We start from the raw sequence: 6,230 nt of genomic DNA on the forward strand, positions 1-6,230 counted from the left end.
ACCATCCCCAACCTTAGGCTGGATTTCCTTCCTAGCGTTGAGGTTTGAGTTAGGCCTAGGGTTAGGGTTCTTTTAACCAGAAAGCCCTGAGTTCCAAGAACACAGCAGCTGCGAAGGACTACCCAAGAAGAGCACAAAAGTACCACAACATGCCTGCCTCCACAGCTATTTCCTTGGGGACATCCCTAATTCCTGGCTGATTTGCCTTTCTCGTCGTCGGGTTGGGGTTAGGTAGGCCTTGTGCTAGGATTTTGAAAATCAGGAAGCCCAGACCTCCAGGCACACTGGAGCTGTGAAAGGCATCCAAAAGGGAGTGCAAAAGTGCCACAACATGGCTGCTTTCACAGCTTTTTCCTTAGGAAGAACCCTAATACCCGGCTGATTTACCTTCCTAGGGTTACTGTTAGGCTTGGGCCAAGGACTTTAAAACCAGGAAGCCCTGTGCTCCAGGCACACTGCAGCTGTTCAAGGCATCCCAACGGGAGTGCAAAAGTGACACAACTTGGCTGCCTCCACTGCTATTTCCATGAGACCATCCCCAACCATAGGCTGATTTTCCTTCCTAGCGTTGAGGTTTGAGTTAGGCCTAGGGTTAGTGTCCTTTTAACCAGAAAGCCCTGAGTTCCAAGAACACAGCAGCTGCGAAGGACTACCCAAGAAGAGCACAAAAGTACCACCACATGCCTGCCTCCACAGCTATTTCCTTGGGGACATCCCTAATTCCTGGCTGATTTGACTTTCTCGTTGTCGGGTTGGGGTTAGGTAGGCCTTGTGCTAGGATATTTAAAATCAGGAAGCCCAGACCTCCAGGCACACTGGAGCTGTGAAAGGCATCCAAAAGGGAGTGCAAAAGTGCCACAACATGGCTGCTTTCACAGCTTTTTCCTTAGGAAGAACCCTAATACCCGGCTGATTTACCTTCCTAGGGTTACTGTTAGGCTTGGGCCAAGGACTTTGAAAACCAGGAAGCCCTGTGCTCCAGGCACACTGCAGCTGTTCAAGGCATCCCAAGGGGAGCGCAAAAGTGAAACAACTTGGCTGCCTCCACTGCTATTTCCATGAGACCATCCCCAACCTTAGGCTGGTTTTCCTTCCTAGCATTGAGTTTTGAGTTAGGCCTATGGTTAGTGTTCTTTTAACCTGAAAGCCCTGAGTTCCAAGAACACAGCAGCTGCGAAGGACTACCCAAGAAGAGCACAAAAGTACCACAACATGCCTGCCTCCACAGCTATTTCATTGGGCACATCCCTAATTCCTGGCTGATTTGCCTTTCTCGTCGTCGGGTTGGGGTTAGGTAGGCCTTGTGCTAGGATTTTTAAAATCAGGAAGCCCAGACCTCCAGGCACACTGGAGCTGTGAAAGGCAGCCAAAAGGGAGTGCAAAAGTGCCACAACATGGCTGCTTTCACAGCTTTTTCCTTAGGAAGAACCCTAATACCCGGCTGATTTACCTTCCTAGGGTTACTGTTAGGCTTGGGCCAAGGACTTTTAAAACCAGGAAGCCCTGTGCTCCAGGCACACTGCAGCTGTTCAAGGCATCCCAACGGGAGTGCAAAAGTGACACAACTTGGCTGCCTCCACTGCTATTTCCATGAGACCATCCCCAACCTTAGGCTGGTTTTCCTTCCTAGCGTTGAGGTTTGAGTTAGGCCTATGGTTAGTGTTCTTTTAACCTGAAAGCCCTGAGTTCCAAGAAGACAGCAGCTGCGAAGGACTACCCAAGAAGAGCACAAAAGTACCACAACATGCCTGCCTCCACAGCAATTTCCTTGGGGACATCCCTAATTCCTGGCTGATTTGCCTTTCTCGTCGTCGGGTTGGGGTTAGGTAGGCCTTGTGCTAGGATTTTTAAAATCAGGAAGCCCAGACCTCCAGGCACACTGGAGCTGCCAAAGGCATCCAAAAGGGAGTGCAAAAGTGCCACAACATGGCTGCTTTCACAGCTTTTTCCTTAGGAAGAAGCCTAATACCCGGCTGATTTACCTTCCTAGGGTTACTGTTAGGCTTGGGCCAAGGACTTTTAAAACCAGGAAGCCCTGTGCTCCAGGCACACTGCAGCTGTTCAAGGCATCCCAAGGGGAGCGCAAAAGTGACACAACTTGGCTGCCACCACTGCTATTTCCATGAGACCATCCCCAACCATAGGCTGATTTTCCTTCCTAGCGTTGAGGTTTCAGTAAGGCCTAGGGTTAGAGTTTTTTAACCTGAAAGCCCTGAGTTCCAAGAACACAGCAGATGCGAAGGACCACCCAAGAAGAGCACAAAAGTACCACCACATGCCTGCCTCCACAGCTATTTCCTTGGGGACATCCCTAATTCCTGGCTGATTTGCCTTTCTCTTCGTCGGGTTGGGGTTAGGTAGGCCTTGTGCTACGATATTTAAAAGCAGGAATCCCAGACCTCCAAGCACACTGGAGCTGTGAAAGGCATCCAAAAGGGAGTGCAAAAGGGCCACAACATGGCTGCTTTCACAGCTTTTTTCTGTGCACCAACACTATACCTTCTCTGATATATCTCCCTAGGGTTAGGGTTAGGGTTCAGCCTAGGGCTAGGATTTTTTGAACCAGGAAGCCCTGTGTTCCAGGCTTACTGTAGCTGCCAAAGGCATCCCAAAGGGAGCGCAGAAGTGCCACAACATGGCTGCTTTCACAGCTTTTTCCTTAGGAAGAACCCTAATACCCGGCTGATTTACCTTCCTAGGGTTACTGTTAGGCTTGGGCCAAGGACTTTTAAAACCAGGAAGCCCTGTGCTCCAGGCACACTGCAGCTGTTCAAGGCATCCCAAGGGGAGCGCAAAAGTGACACAACTTGGCTGCCTCCACTGCTATTTCCATGAGACCATCCTGAACCATAGGCTGATTTTCCTTCCTAGCGTTGAGGTTTGAGTTAGGCCTAGGGTTAGGGTTCTTTTAACCTGAAAGCCCTGAGTTCCAAGAATACAGCAGCTGCGAAGGACTACCCAAGAAGAGCACAAAAGTACCACAACATGCCTGCCTCCACAGCTATTTCCTTGGGCACATCATTAATTCCTGGCTGATTTGCCTTTCTCGTCGTCGGGTTGGGGTTAGGTAGGCCTTGTGCTAGGATTTTTAAAATCAGGAAGCCCAGACCTCCAGGCACACTGGAGCTGTGAAAGGCAGCCAAAAGGGAGTGCAAAAGTGCCACAACATGGCTGCTTTCACAGCTTTTTCCTTAGGAAGAACCCTAATATCCGGCTGATTTACCTTCCTAGGGTTACTGTTAGGCTTGGGCCAAGGACTTTTAAAACCAGGAAGCCCTGTGCTCCAGGCACACTGCAGCTGTTCAAGGCATCCTAACGGGAGCGCAAAAGTGACACAACTTGGCTGCCTCCACTGCTATTTCCATGAGACCATCCCCAACCATAGTCTGATTTTCCTTCCTAGCGTTGAGTTTTGAGTTAGGCCTAGGTTTAGTGTTCTTTTAACCTGAAAGCCCTGAGTTCCAAGAACACAGCAGCTGCGAAGGACTACCCAAGAAGAGCACAAAAGTACCACCACATGCCTGCCTCCACAGCTATTTCCTTGGGGACATCCCTAATTCCTGGCTGATTTGCCTTTCTCGTCGTCGGGTTGGGGTTAGGTAGGCCTTGTGCTAGGATATTTAAAAGCAGGAAACCCAGACCTCCAAGCACACTGGAGCTGTGAAAGGCATCCAAAAGGGAGTGCAAAAGGGCCACAACATGGCTGCTTTCACAGCTTTTTTCTGTGCACCAACACTATACCTTCTCTGATATATCTCCCTAGGGTTAGGGTTAGGGTTCAGCCTTGGGCTAGGATTTTTTGAACCAGGAAGCCCTGTGTTCCAGGCTTACTGTAGCTGCCAAAGGCATCCCAAAGGGAGCGCAGAAGTGCCACAACATGGCTGCTTTCACAGCTTTTTCCTTAGGAAGAACCCTAATACCCGGCTGATTTACCTTCCTAGGGTTACTGTTAGGCTTGGGCCAAGGACTTTTAAAACCAGGAAGCCCTGTGCTCCAGGCACACTGCAGCTGTTCAAGGCATCCCAAGGGGAGCGCAAAAGTGACACAACTTGGCTGCCTCCACTGCTATTTCCATGAGACCATCCCCAACCATAGGCTGATTTTCCTTCCTAGCGTTGAGGTTTGAGTTAGGCCTAGGGTTAGTGTTCTTTTAACCAGAAAGCCCTGAGTTCCAAGAACACAGCAGCTGCGAAGGACTACCCAAGAAGAGCACAAAAGTACCACCACATGCCTGCCTCCACAGCTATTTCCTTGGGGACATCCCTAATTCCTGGCTGATTTGCCTTTCTCGTCGTCGGGTTGGGGTTAGGTAGGCCTTGTGCTAGGATTTTGAAAATCAGGAAGCCCAGACCTCCAGGCACACTGGAGCTGTGAAAGGCAGCCAAAAGGGAGTGCAAAAGTGCCACAACATGGCTGCTTTCACAGCTTTTTCCTTAGGAAGAACCCTAATCCCCGGCTGATTTACCTTCCTAGGGTTACTGTTAGGCTTGGGCCAAGGACTTTTAAAACCAGGAAGCCCTGTGCTCCAGGCACACTGCAGCTGTTCAAGGCATCCCAACGGGAGCGCAAAAGTGACACAACTTGGCTGCCTCCACTGCTATTTCCATGAGACCATCCCCAACCTTAGGCTGGATTTCCTTCCTAGCGTTGAGGTTTGAGTTAGGCCTAGGGTTAGGGTTCTTTTAACCAGAAAGCCCTGAGTTCCAAGAACACAGCAGCTGCGAAGGACTACCCAAGAAGAGCACAAAAGTACCACAACATGCCTGCCTCCACAGCTATTTCCTTGGGGACATCCCTAATTCCTGGCTGATTTGCCTTTCTCGTCGTCGGGTTGGGGTTAGGTAGGCCTTGTGCTAGGATTTTGAAAATCAGGAAGCCCAGACCTCCAGGCACACTGGAGCTGTGAAAGGCATCCAAAAGGGAGTGCAAAAGTGCCACAACATGGCTGCTTTCACAGCTTTTTCCTTAGGAAGAACCCTAATACCCGGCTGATTTACCTTCCTAGGGTTACTGTTAGGCTTGGGCCAAGGACTTTAAAACCAGGAAGCCCTGTGCTCCAGGCACACTGCAGCTGTTCAAGGCATCCCAACGGGAGTGCAAAAGTGACACAACTTGGCTGCCTCCACTGCTATTTCCATGAGACCATCCCCAACCATAGGCTGATTTTCCTTCCTAGCGTTGAGGTTTGAGTTAGGCCTAGGGTTAGTGTCCTTTTAACCAGAAAGCCCTGAGTTCCAAGAACACAGCAGCTGCGAAGGACTACCCAAGAAGAGCACAAAAGTACCACCACATGCCTGCCTCCACAGCTATTTCCTTGGGGACATCCCTAATTCCTGGCTGATTTGACTTTCTCGTTGTCGGGTTGGGGTTAGGTAGGCCTTGTGCTAGGATATTTAAAATCAGGAAGCCCAGACCTCCAGGCACACTGGAGCTGTGAAAGGCATCCAAAAGGGAGTGCAAAAGTGCCACAACATGGCTGCTTTCACAGCTTTTTCCTTAGGAAGAACCCTAATACCCGGCTGATTTACCTTCCTAGGGTTACTGTTAGGCTTGGGCCAAGGACTTTGAAAACCAGGAAGCCCTGTGCTCCAGGCACACTGCAGCTGTTCAAGGCATCCCAAGGGGAGCGCAAAAGTGAAACAACTTGGCTGCCTCCACTGCTATTTCCATGAGACCATCCCCAACCTTAGGCTGGTTTTCCTTCCTAGCATTGGGTTTTGAGTTAGGCCTATGGTTAGTGTTCTTTTAACCTGAAAGCCCTGAGTTCCAAGAACACAGCAGCTGCGAAGGACTACCCAAGAAGAGCACAAAAGTACCACAACATGCCTGCCTCCACAGCTATTTCCTTGGGGACATCCCTAATTCCTGGCTGATTTGCCTTTCTCGTCGTCGGGTTGGGGTTAGGTAGGCCTTGTGCTAGGATTTTTAAAATCAGGAAGCCCAGACCTCCAGGCACACTGGAGCTGCCAAAGGCATCCAAAAGGGAGTGCAAAAGTGCCACAACATGGCTGCTTTCACAGCTTTTTCCTTAGGAAGAAGCCTAATACCCGGCTGATTTACCTTCCTAGGGTTACTGTTAGGCTTGGGCCAAGGACTCTTAAAACCAGGAAGCCCTGTGCTCCAGGCACACTGCAGCTGTTCAAGGCATCCCAAGGGGAGCGCAAAAGTGACACAACTTGGCTGCCACCACTGCTATTTCCATGAGACCATCCTGAACCATAGGCTGATTT

This window comes from Melospiza georgiana, chromosome 20 (assembly GCF_028018845.1).
Source record: "Melospiza georgiana isolate bMelGeo1 chromosome 20, bMelGeo1.pri, whole genome shotgun sequence".
Taxonomy (NCBI): Eukaryota; Metazoa; Chordata; class Aves; order Passeriformes; family Passerellidae; genus Melospiza; species Melospiza georgiana.